At 40.3% G+C, this 13,443-nt stretch overlaps 1 protein-coding gene across 1 annotated transcript in view; it reads left to right on the forward strand.

The window, feature by feature from the left end:
* The window catches only part of RBFOX1 (RNA binding fox-1 homolog 1), a 1,051,909-nt gene that overhangs the window by 276,835 nt on the left and 761,631 nt on the right, over positions 1–13,443 (forward strand). The window lies entirely within an intron of this gene.

Raw genomic sequence — 13,443 nt, forward strand, 5'->3', positions numbered from 1 at the left:
AGTACTAACTTAGGGTCTCCAGAAACGAGTGGATGACAAAGTAGCTTTTTAAACTAAAATCTCACGTGAGTGATTCTGTATAAATGGAATGCCAAATGGAGAGATTTTTCATTTCCTTCTGGCTATTTTGCCATGAAGTTAGAAGTTATGTCACTTCTTCAAGTGGAAATCTTGAAAATAGTTCACTATCATTCTTGCCCCTGTTTGAATGTCTCTCCACGGTATCTGACAACTGTGTAAGCAATCAATAAATATTTGTGGAATGAATGAAAACGTGGGCTCATCTAGAGCAGTGCTTCTTGGGATCCCTGGGTGGCACAGCAGTTTGGCTCCTGCCTTTGGCCCAGGGCGCGATCCTGGAGACCCGGGATCGAATCCCACATCGGGCTCCCGGTGCATGGAACCTGCTTCTCCCTCTGCCTGTGTCTCTGCCTCTCTCTCTCTCTGTATGACTATCGTAAATAAATAAATAAATAAATAAATAAATAAATAAATAAATAAATAAATAAATAAAAATTAGAGCAGTGCTTCTTTAACCTGAAGAGGAATCATGTGGAGACATTGTTAAAAGTGTAAATCCTAATTCATTAGATCTGGGGATTGACCTGATAGTCAGCATTTCCAACATGCTCCTAGACAATGCCAATGCCATGGACCACATTTTAAGTAGCAAGATTCAACATGTAAGAAAAATTTGAAGCTGTATGTTCATATGTATTTCACCATCTCAGAATCATTAGGAAGTATGATAATAATTTTAACATTCAGAACATACAGATGGCACCCACACGTGAAAGAACACTGTCTAAGTCTCTTGGTCGTGGTCAGGCTTGTGTGCTGAAAATGTAATTGCATTTAGTTTATACCAGCTCTGTTCACCCAGGGTCTTCTAATTTGTGATAAATATGCAATACACACATATAGTTTAACAGCATATATAAAGACTATTAAGCCAGTTCACGGTGACCTGATAAAATTGTCACATGTAAGTGAAAGTCAGTGGCCTGTAAGTTTAGGGTGCTACAAAGGTAAACCTGTAATTAGGGTGGAGGTTGAGGAGAGGGTCATGAGACATACGTGTCCACAGTAAACCAGCTAATTGAGCTGGAAAGAGTTCTGTTGTGCTTCTTGGGGGAATTTCACTGCTTGGATGTTATTCAGTGTTTATTTTTAACAAAAGCCAAACTCAATAACTTCTTGCCTCAGTTATCATCACATTAAAAGAAACACAAGCCATTGGACATTAAAAGCAAATCACATTGTCCTGGCATGTCTTGAAGGATGTTTACAAATGAGGACATAGATTATTAATGTGTGCTAAAAACATTTTTTTAAAATTCTCCTTACCCATCTTGTTTACTCTCTACATCCTTCATCCAGTGTCCACTGCTACCCTCAGAAACCGATTCCCAGGACTCCAACCCTCAAGCCACGGGAAGGTCCTTCACATCTTTTTTCTTCCCCATTGTCTTCACCTTCTATCCTGCCGTTTGTGTGATAGTGAAACTTAGCTTTTTTTCAAATGAACTCATAATCTTTTTTTTTTTTTCCCCAGCTCTACTGTTTTTACCCACTGCACTAGTTCTGAGCAATAAATTTTCAAAAAACAAGCTGGGAAGGAAGGAGTTATCTTTTGTGGGCTGGGGAGAAGAGCTGTGAATATTCACATGCTAATATTTCCTTGCTATAAACTATATAAGATATCATCTAGCACCTTGGAGAAGTATATGACTCACAAAAATGACCCATCCAAGAATCAGTTAGAATATTTAGATGATTTAGAATAGAATTAATTAGAATAGAAATTACTATAGAATTGTCAAGGTCACGATATATGAAGATAATTAGTGAGTTAATTAATTGATGCTGTTCTCTAGTTAGTATTTGTTCTAAAGATTTTTATGAGTACCTTTCTTTCTTGAAAACCATTATAAAGGTTTATATTAGCCTGATGGTGTTACATACGTAGTTTAATATCATTCAGAAAACCAATATTTTGAAAAGTGGAATGGGAAACTGTCCTATGCTAAGGAAAATCCAGAACAGTTATAATGTTCTAAAAATGCATTTGCATTCTTTTCAAATTCATATGCTAACTTGAGCTAATAAATGTTAAATAATTTTAGAAAGAATCTTTGCTGGGTCTATTGTAAGGGGTAAATAAAGCCATTTGTGTATGTCCACCACCTTAGGTAGTGACAGTCTTTGGGGGGAAAAAAAAGACCTTGTTAATAAATTTGGATTTGCTTCCTGCAAATGTTATCATCTTATCACATTTTTTTGACATATTCCTTTACTCATGTATTGTACCAAATTTGGATTGTGATTTGTGCCAAAATGCTAAAGTTTATATTAATGAGATAACATTTTTAAATTTGTATTATCAGAGAAGCATCTTTCTAACTTTATAATGTATGCATGTGTGTGTGTGGGGGGGTGTTTAATGAAGCACTGGTTACAATGTGAGAAACAAATTAAAAGTGGACAGGAAGACCAGTTAGTCTGTTGCAGTAGTTGAAACAAGAAGTGCTGCCATCTTAGACTAAGGTATTGGGGGTGAGGGAGAGAAGTGAATTGAAAACAGATTCAACAAATCTAAGGTATCTCATCAAGATAAGTTGGTGATCGACTTGAAATGGAGAGTTTGGGAAAAGATGAACATTCTAAGATGACTTTTGCCTTTCCTGGTGTGTTTGAATGGGTAATGGTGCCATTCACTGAGATGGGCAGTTCTGGAAGAATGTTGGCATTGGGTTCAGGGTTTGAACCCCAAGTTCATGTACTCATTAATTGTTGTGGATTTGCTCGGCATATGATGGTGATATGCATATGTAGCCCTGAATATGGGTCTTGCACTAGGGTGTCAAGTGGCTTCCAGCAGGTAGTCTTTACATCCTCCCAATGCCTCCTCCAGTCAGAACTGCCCCACCCCTTCCTCTCTCCTCCTTTGCTACTATTACCCTAGCCCCAATTGCCTTCTGATTCTGTCTACATTGCTGCAGCAGGCTTTTTAAAAATATTTATTTATTTATTTATTTATTTATTTATTTATTTATTTATTTATTTATTTTACAGAGAGAGAGAGAGAGAGAGAGAGAGAGAGAGAGGCAGAGAGACACAGGTAGAGGGAGAAGTAGGCTCCTCGCAGGAGCCCGATGAGGAACTCTATCCCAGGACCCCAGGATCACGACCTCAGCCGAAGGCAGATGCCCAACCACTGAGCCACCCAGGCGCCCCTACAGTAGACGTTTAATTCTCCTTTTGCAGGAGAACTTTCTTGTTTTTTTTTAAGATTTTGTTTATTCAATTATGAGAGACACATAGAGAGAGGCAGAGACACAGGCAGAGGGAGAAGCAGACTCCTTGCCAGGAGCCTGATGCTGGACTCCATCCTGGGACTCCAGGATTAGGACCCTGGACCAAAGACAGGCACTCAACCGCTGAGCTACCCAAGCGTCCCTACAGGAGAACTTTCTTAAAAGCTGTGGAAGTAGACTTCTTTTTCTTCAAGATAAACTATATCGCTGTGAGCTTATCCCCTGCTTCTGTAATGAGTAACTCTCAGGCTGAAAGGACAACAGCATTGCTTTCCTTTGAGATTCTTGAGGAGGGGGTGTTACAGATACTCGATAAATATTGCCTGATGGGGAATGATTGCCAAATTCATCATCCCACTTTGGGGTTTGTGGTGGTTATTGTTTGTTATAATTTAAATTTTTTAGTAGGTAATACGTTTATATGGATCTATTTCCGACCCTGCCCTCAAAGATGCCTAGTTCTCTTTCCAGAGATAAACGCCCTTAAACTCAGCCTGCATCTTCTCATTAAGACATAGAATAGACAATTTCCAAGACATAGAAAATCACCATCATCTGTAATATAGAGTCAGCCAAGTGAATACACACTATAATATTGTTAGTAAGGAATAATGTCAGATAGTCCCAAACCAAGGGAAGAAAGAAACTAATGTATATCTTCTGTAAGCACTAGGAGCTGTGCAAGGCACTTCCTATATGCTCTTTTGTCTAATTGATGAGATAGATACTATTTTTTTTAATTTAGTTATGATAGTCACAGAAAGAGAGAGAGAGAGAGAGAGAGAGAGAGAGAGAGAGAGGCAGAGACACAGGCAGAGGGAGAAGCAGGCTCCATGCACTGGGAGCCCGATGTGGGATTCGATCCCGGGTCTCCAGGATCGCGCCCTGGGCCAAAGGCAGGCGCCAAACCGCTGCACCACCCAGGGATCCCGAGATAGATACTATTTTATAAGAAACTGAGGCTCAGAGATTTGCGGACATGCTGGGGAAGTAGAGAAAGTAACACTCAGGTCCACGTGACTCCAGAACTCGTTCTTCCCCATCTGCATTGGAGAGCGTCATTCATCTAGGACGCAGAGGTTAGTAAGTTTCTATGCACCCCAAGACTTTATTCCATTGTATATAAAGCCTTAAACCAAAAGTGGCATGCACCTTGGTACAGAATTGCTACCCCATCAGAAGTCCTTAGGAACACAGTGCAGAACAAACTGAAATTTGAGAAGTTTAGATGAGATTTGTAGAGCTGTAGTAAAGGAGTTTTGCATTGTCTCTGAATTGGTCATTCTCAGCGACAGAGTCATTTACGAGATGGGGGCAATCATAGAAAGCAGTGGCTTTTAAAAAACACTTTAGCTGCCAAAAATCTCATTCCAATTCTCTGGAAGAGTGCTGTCGCACCAAGTGTAATTCACCAGCCCAGTGCCTTTCTGGAAGTTGTGAAATTGGAGAGTTGCTTTTGTCCAAATGAATAAACACCACCGAGATGAGCCGACTTGCTTGTCCTCCTTTGAGCTTGATGTGATCAGACATCTAGAGCTTCTTCCCCTGGTTGTCTCTCCAAGATACCTCTCTCTTCCCTCTGTCTCCCTGTGTCTTTCTCTCTCAGCTTTTCTTCTTTTGATAACTGAAAAAGGTCAGCTCTGACGGAGTCCTAGGAAGAGAAATAGGTGTCTATCTTTTCTTCTTTGACAGTATTAATTACCAGTCGTGGTAACTAACAGCAAATGTGCCTTTTATGTGCATAATTAGGGATTACGGATCAATCACCCTCGTTGGCATACATATATGTTCCTCCATACAAGTTGAGTAGATTTGTTGTTATTGTTGTTCTTATTGTTTTAGCTCTCCAGAAAAGAGCCTTCCTTCCTTAATTTTTTTTTTAATTTCATTTTGGAGAAATTACCTTTCTACCACACTGTGTTCCAAATGGACCTGTCAGTGGAGATTTCTGAAAAAATGAGTAAGTCACCTAGGGGCCATATACACAGTTTCTGTGAGTTCCTTCTCCTTGACCAAGTATGGTGAAGAGGAGGTGGGCATAAAAACTAAACCTGGCCACTTGTCCTCTCTCCCTGGGACCCTGACTCTTTAGAAAAATGGCTATTGATGATGAATCAATGGCATTAATTTCTGCATTAATGGTACCCTTTTTTTGAGTCCTGGTTCTGTAAATATCCCACATCTTTCCTGTCAATCCTCCTTTTTAATAAATACAGGTTTTATTGCCTGCAGCCATAGGATTACCAGATAATTCACTACATCTCATTCCAAAATGGATTTAAACGGTCTCTGGAAATAATTATAAAAATGACACAGAAAAAAAAATAGGATGGCATCGTAACAAAAACACCTAAGCCCTTCTGCCTGGGACGCCATGGCTGAGATGCTTATATTGGATGCACAGTTTTACTGAGTGACTTTTAAGGACGCCCAACTCTGGGAGACATGGTACCAGGATTTGGAAAATAATTGTACAGAACTGCCTTTACAGGAATGGACTTAGAAAAGGGAAAGCCTGAGATACCTCTAAAGTGAATAAAAGAGGAAAAAAGATGAGGAGTAGAATTATCGTTTAACTCTATGATAATAGAATTGGACCCAACGATGTTGGACAAGATGATGAATAGTATTGGATAAAATCACTTATTTTAATATGATTAGGTTGTAGCCAGGTAACATTTAATATTTTTATCTTTTATTAAATGGAATAGAATGGAAATATTTCATTAAATAGAGTATTTTTTCTCTCTCCATGAATATCATAGAATTTCTGCTTGTTCAGTTCAGGAGAAAAGGGTATGTAACTTATTATGTAGCTAGTCTTCATAAAAGTTCCAAAATTAGCAAGGCCTTTTCTGGTTTGGGGAAGATTAACAACCTGGGTGTTAACATTTATAAGATATAGGAGAAATGACTGAAATAGGTTGCAGACTGGAAAAAAAAAATATATATATATATTCCAAATATATTTCTTTTTCTCAACATGAATGGAGACAGCCATGCCACTTTCCCAAACTCATTGTATAATATATGTTTGCTGTTTTTGTTTTTGTATCGATGTATAAGGTTGGTTTCATCAGTCTCCATATGAGGTAGCCTTTATGAGAAACATGCTGTCAAAGCAAAGTCATTTAAAATTAATTAATTAATGACTTTTCACTGTAAGACCTCAAGGGATATTTTTTTTTCCCTTCTGTTAGAATGAATGCCTGAAATTATTAAGAAGCTCCTTGCATTTCTCCTGTTTTGTTTGGAAGTGTGTTCACAATGGATGTTTCTCCTGTCGGTAGACTATACCAACAGGACCTTAGAAATGGCAGTGTGGAAAGCGATGTGCTGGTTTGCAGTTTAAAGTTTCAGCTCGGTTTTTAATGCCCAGATTTTGTCAGGATATTTCAGGAACAAGTATGGCCCAGTCCTACCTGAAGATTTGGTGGCTGGTCCCTCATTTATTTATCTTGCTTTTTCCACAAGAGGTTTCCTGTGTAGGGTCATGGAAGATAAGGCGCTACAAAATGATGGAAAGTCTCTGAATCCTTGGCCAGTTGTGTCAGAGTTAAGATGTTTCTACAAGTTCTTGCTATCTTTCTTTGGAGACTGGAGCAGTAGGGAAGGAAAAGAGAAATTGAAAATTCCTCCCCTGTTCTCTTTTTGGTTGGATATTTTATAAAATCGTATTTCAGAGAAATGACACACTGCCATGCAGTCAAACAATGTTGAGATCTATGAAGAAAACCATGATTTGGGGTTTTTATTCTCATAAAATAAAAGGCAACCTGTGTATCCAGGTATCACTATTTTATGCTAAGGCCACAATTATTTTATATACCAAAATTATGATCATAAGAAAAGTCACTGGCTTATTAGTAAAAATCAAGCTTCCATGGTTCCCAAGGGAATATCCAAATTATTTCTGGAAATCTTCAAAAGGTACATCACTTAAGCTCACATTTCATGTATCAAATATCTCCTCTTCCAGCTTAACTGCTTCCAGAGGCTCACCATTGCTATCTCTTCTATTGAGAACTCTATTGTACATTCCCAGATGTTGTCTTTGGATGCTCTCCCATGGGTTTAGTTTTGGGACCCCAGACTATCCTTAGAGGGAAAAGGGTCCTCTTTCCAGCTCTATGCTATGATTTGTCACCTAGTCCCCAAATTAGCTTTGCTTGTGCTGTCTTCTGCATCTAAGCCCCCCTATCTGCAGGTGGCCCCAAATCAAGGAGAGGAAATGAGTAGGGGGCAGATGCAATTTCCGTTCCATTTTGAATGTCCTCATCACCTCATCACCTTTGCAAGCCCCGAACTCCCACTTCCTATCAAAATCTTCTCCCTCCTCTCCTTATAAAATAAAACCTTCTGGGCATGTCAAAGGCACCAAGCACATGCAGAGTCTGGGAAAGATCAGTCTGGAATGTGTGCAGAAAAGGACTAAGCAAGGTGGTGTTTGTACTCTCCAGGCCTCCATTTCAGCTCAGCCCAAACCCCTTGTTATGTAAAAGAAAAGAAACAATGGCCCAGACTGGTTGCAGTTCCTCCCTGAAGTTACCCAGCAAATTATTAACCAGGCCCCACCACTAACACTCTCATCTTGATACTGGCAATATCCAAGATGTGGTTCAGTGATCTATACAAAGGGAAATTAGATTCAAACAAACATAACAACTTGTCCTGGAGTGAAAAGCAGATGCATAATTTCTCTCATTTGTCCCTACTTTATTTAATAGCCCACATAGGGAGCTTATTTAAAAGTACAAAACAACAACACACCAAACCAGCCAATATTATGAGAAGATCTCATCGAATCATCAAAATAATAATAATAATAATAATAATAAATTTATAATATTTATATATTTATTATTTTCTTCTGTGATGTAATGACCTAGAGGGAAGATCGGGGGACCTAGATGAGAGAATTGTCCTTTTTGTGCGCTTGAAGTTGAAAGCAAGAAAGTTATTTAAGACAGAATTTGTGGAGACATCCAAAGTGTTCTTACTTGTTTTCTGTGACATTGTTGTACATGTTTTCATTCAGTAACTAACTCTTGAATACCTACTGTGTGTTAGGCCTGATACTGGGTGCTGGCTGCAGTCCAGAGAGTGCATTAGACCAAGTCTCCACCTTCACGGAGCTCAGAGTCTAATGTGAGGGTGATGGGGGTGGGGCAGGTATTAATCGAATAAATAAATCAGTAACTTCCATCTTTAATAGGTGCTATGAAGGCAAGTTACATTGGAACCATGAGAATAGAAACTAGAAAGGACTGGGGTGCTTGGCTGGCTCAGTGGATAGAGCATGTGACTCTTGATTGCGGGGCTGTAGGTTTGAGCCCCATGTAAGGGGTTGGGATTATTTAATTTTTTTTTTAAAAAAAAATGGAAAACAAAAGAAAGAAAGAAACCAGAGAGGATGGATGCAAATTCAGGGATTTTTTTTTTTTTTCTCAAAGAGACATTTTTGAGAACATACCTAAAGGATGAGTAGGGGTTCACTAGGTTAAGCCTTTCAGGAGGGAAGATCAGTGTCTGAAAAGGTCTTCGAAACTTGAGGTCTTAAGGCCACAGCATGGGAGGAGAGGCAGGGCTGGGCATTGCCAGGGCACTTGAGGTTCTTGGGTTGTGCCTCTTTGCTGGAATGTATTGTAAGACTCTAAGTAAATGAGTGCTGTCTATTTGCATCTTTAAGCCCTCACTCCAGTATGCTCTGTGGCAGGCCCTGTGCAGTCTCTATCCCTACAATATCCCATTGAATCCTCCTACTGATGAGTAAACTGCATATTGTAGACATTAATTGATTTCCTCCAGGCTACCCGCTTATGACTTGCCAGAGGCAAGATTCACACCTGGTCTGCAGACTTTGGAGCACGCATTCTTAACAGTTACACCCCGTTGCCTCTAGGGCTAAGAAAAGCTCTCCTATTATTTGTAGCCAAACCTCATTCTAGTTCTAATTACCTAATATTTCGCTCTTAATAATTACTTTAGGAGGAAAAAAAAATTCAATCATCACCAAATTTGTCAACGCTGTGTCTATGCCCGTGGGTATAATTAGAAAAATATAATCTCATTCCATTGATGCCGAGGGCAATGTTGAGCCTTGGAAATAAAATGCTTGAAGACCTTCAGGTCTAGAATCTTAGCAATATTAAGATTGGGAAGTACTTTGGGAAGAAGAGTTACTTTCTAGGTATATTATGCTCCTTTAAAAGAATCATGGAATCTCTGCCTGTTAAAAAGTCTTCTAAAAAAAAAGAAAAAGAGAGAAAGAAAGAAAGAAAGAAAGAAGAAAGAAAGAAAGAAAGAAAGAAAGAAAGAAAGAAAGAAAGAAAGAAAGAAAGAGGGAGGGAGGGAGGGAGGGAGGGAGGGAGGGAGGGAGGGAGGGAGGGAGGAGAATTCTAGATGGCCATCAATCTTGGGTTTTGTTGTTGCAAGACTGGCTCGAATTTATCTTTTTTTTTTTTTTTTTTTGAGTTTTTCTTCACACAGTTTTTGTCCACTGATGAACTGGACTTCAAACCAAGGTGGCTATGGCTTTAGAAGGAAGTCCTGGCCCTCGGGAAGAAAGCTTTGAGGTGGCAGTGTGCATATTGCTGGGCAGGGGTTCTGAGTAAAGCCTAACCCCTTGACTGGATCCTGTAATACATCAAACTATCCACATGATTGAAGGCAAGGAACTTTGTTCCCAGAGATTTTAAAGTGAAAACAGACACCCAGGTAACACATTTCTGACCGCCTTAATCTGTCATAACTTCAAACACACTTAACCAGAACACCTCTTTCATGTAGGAGGATGCTGCTTAGCTGTCAGCTGCAGGCATCACCTTCTTCTACTGTCTCAGGTTGGAAATAATTCAGTCTTAAAACTTACTTTGGAGCAAACCCAACTGAAATTGGGCGTTCTAAGCACCTTTCTATTGTATGAGGTTTTTTTCTTAAATTTATTTCTGGCTACAGAAATTTTATAATTGACAATAACTTCAGTATCAGTATCCGTACTCTTTGATTATGATTCATGTCAGACAACAGGGGCTGTACCCTCCATGAACGTTTGCCTCAGACCCTATTCCTGCACCATCTGCCAGGAATCTCAGTGTCCCATTATTGTGCTTTAGAATTAGTAGACCTGGTTTTGAATCCAGCTCTGCCATTCTGCTAAATGATCTTGGGACAGTTGCTAATTTTTTTGTCTGTTTTCTTGTCTCTATTTTTTGTTTTGTTTTAAGATTTTATTTATTTATTCATGAGAGACACAGGGAGAGATGCAGAGACATAGGCAGAAGGAGAAGTAGGCTCCTCGGGGAGCCCAATGAGGACTCGATCCTGGAACCCCAGGATCACTTCCTGAGTCGAAGGCAGACACTTGACCACTGAGCCACCCAGGCGTCCCTGTTTTCTTCTCTCTAAAATGGGAATAAAAATATCTTGGGATGCCCTGGTATATTTGTATTATGCTTTAAATTTTTTTATCTATTCCTCTCTTTATGACCTTTCCATGTTCCTCTCATTGGAGTGCCAGACATATCATTCCCACCTTCATTTACGCTGGTCTTGGTCATTTGATTTCATTTGACCGATGAAATGTTAAAAGCCATGATACACGCAGAGGCTTTAGAAGTGCTGTGCAGTTGGGCTCATCCTCATGTATTTCTTTCATCACCATGAGGATAATGGTCTCTAGGGGATCCACTGGCCTCAGGAGCCACAGGGATCTACCCTCAGCTCACACCACAACCAAGACCAAACTCAGTCTAGTTTAGCCAAACCATAGTGGACCCACTGATGCAGGAGTGAGTGACAACCATGACTGTTGTCGAACGCCGTTGAGTAGACTGGTTATGTAGCATATATGTGAAATAATGCAAGTTGTTGTGAGATACATATTCCTATTTCCTATTCTCCTCTGACATTACCAAGCACTCTGTTTTTACCCATTATAACCTGTATCATTTGACCACTGTGATGGGCCACTGTTGCTTTTCATGCTCAGCTTTTGTTTTACCTTCTTCTGGGGAGACACCTCAGTTTTTCCCTCTGAATAACTCTTTTCCCATAATTTCAGTCTGCGTCGTCAGGTGGGGAGGTCAGCTTCCAGGGCAAATCTGAGATCTTTTCTGCCGTCCTGGACTCTTCCATTGGTCCTAGAGTGTGTGTCTGACCCAAGTGAGTCCAGTCAGGCTGACTCTCGAAAATTTACAAGGAACTTTTGGGAAAGAGACTTTATTTCCTCCAGAGATGGTGAGCTAGCAGAATGAACGTCTGGGATTTCTAGAAGCTACCTCTCTGGTGTGAAAGGCACTTGTCTGAGGAGGAAGCCAACATGAAAGAAAACAGAAAAGAGACATGTAGACAGGTAGACGCTTCTACATAACTGTATAAGCACCTTGAATCATCTATGTATGAATCCAAACATCCATAGATTTACAGCATGATGATCTAAGAAATTATATTCTGGGCGTGGTCAGTTTATATTAGGTGTTTGACCCTTGCACACTCAAGAGTCCTCACATTCTGTTTATTTTATTTTTATTTTTTTTTGTTCTGTTTATTTCACTATAGAAATTATATTCCCCCTTGTGGTTGACAGACGATCTTATCTCCTTTCATGCTTTGTCCCCCTGTAGAAATGGCATAGTTCCTTGTAGAGTGGGTGCTTGGTTATATTTGAATTATTGGTTTGCTATATTGGTCAATAGTAGATGCACACACACATAAGTTAACATGGCTATATGGTCTGTTTGAATACTTATTTCAGTTCTTTGGGGTCTATACCTAGGCATGGAATTGGGAGGTCATGTTGTCACATTCTGTTTAACTCTTCAAGGAACTGCTGGTCTATCTTCCATAGCCCTAGTCTTGTCAGACTTTGATGTGGTTGTCTCTGCTTGTCAGGGGTTGATGACTCTTGGTGAGCAAACCTTCTGTGTAACCAGATAGGGAAGCATGAGTGTATTGAGTTGAGAAGTGGTCATCAAACTGAGGCCATTGCCCGCTAAATGGTTCTCTGGTTTTTCTACAGCCACTGGAGGAGATGGGCAGGGAAGGGGCAGACGGAGGTAACAGCAGCTTTTATCAGGCTCAGAGTGCAGGTGACATTGAAGGAGGGAAGGACCAGTGGATGGATGACAGTTGGTTTGAAATGCTGGTGTGGCAGGCTTAGCCTGAAGATCCATGCTCAGGAGTTCTGCTTGCTGCCTTTCCCAGTCCATCACCATTATTCTTTCTTGGACACATGCATTCTTCAATGCCTGTTGACTCTCAGCCATCCTGTGGTCTGTTACTGTCACTTGCAAGAATTTGGCTGTCAGGGAAGATGCCAGCAGGCCTTTTAAAAGCCACTGCAAACTTTCATTGCTAACTTGTAACTTGGAGGAACTTTGAGAGAAGGGTTATAAATAAAACGCATGCATCAATCTGGGTTTCGCAACAGGAATGCAATTCCACTTCGTGGCTAGAGATAAAACATGTCTTGCCGTGCACAGTGAGCTCTTCGCCGTGCTTGCATTTTATTTCCCATCACAATCTAAGTTATGGCAGATGAAGCTGCTCATAAGGTATGAGGTTAGACAACCCCATGCTAATTCACACTTACACATTATAGTGTGTTTTTAAAGGTCCAAGTGCTGCTTTCTTTGCCGATGGAAGGGATGGGGGTTCAAGACCCCCATGGGATGGAGGTGACCATGGTCTGACTCTGCAACTAGGTCAAGCCTTTTGAGAAGGACGTCTGACTCTTAGATCTCCCTGTGCCTTAAAATGCCTGGAGAAGTCGGCCACACAAAGGGTGTGCATTAGTATTAACAAGTGTGCTGTGGTCCGGCTGCTGCCAAGAAGTGTTCTGATAAATGTTAGTGTTCGTAGCCAAGAAGCAATGAGCCCTAATAGCTATTTGGTGTGTAGACCCTTTGTTCAGTGCTTTATGTGTATTATTCTGATTTCAGGTTCATAGTCATTATGCGTTTACTATGACTGTTATTTCCATTTTACAGATGAGAAGCTGAGTATCAAGGGGTAGTAGTTACTTTGTCAAGCTCTTGGCTGGTAAAAGACTGGACCGGCATTTGGCCCCAGGATGGGCAGGGGCCTGTGTTAAATACATGTTGCTCCATCCTACCCTGCCCACCCA

Source organism: Nyctereutes procyonoides, unplaced genomic scaffold (assembly GCF_905146905.1).
Source record: "Nyctereutes procyonoides isolate TBG_1078 unplaced genomic scaffold, NYPRO_anot_genome, whole genome shotgun sequence".
NCBI classification, from domain to species: Eukaryota; Metazoa; Chordata; class Mammalia; order Carnivora; family Canidae; genus Nyctereutes; species Nyctereutes procyonoides.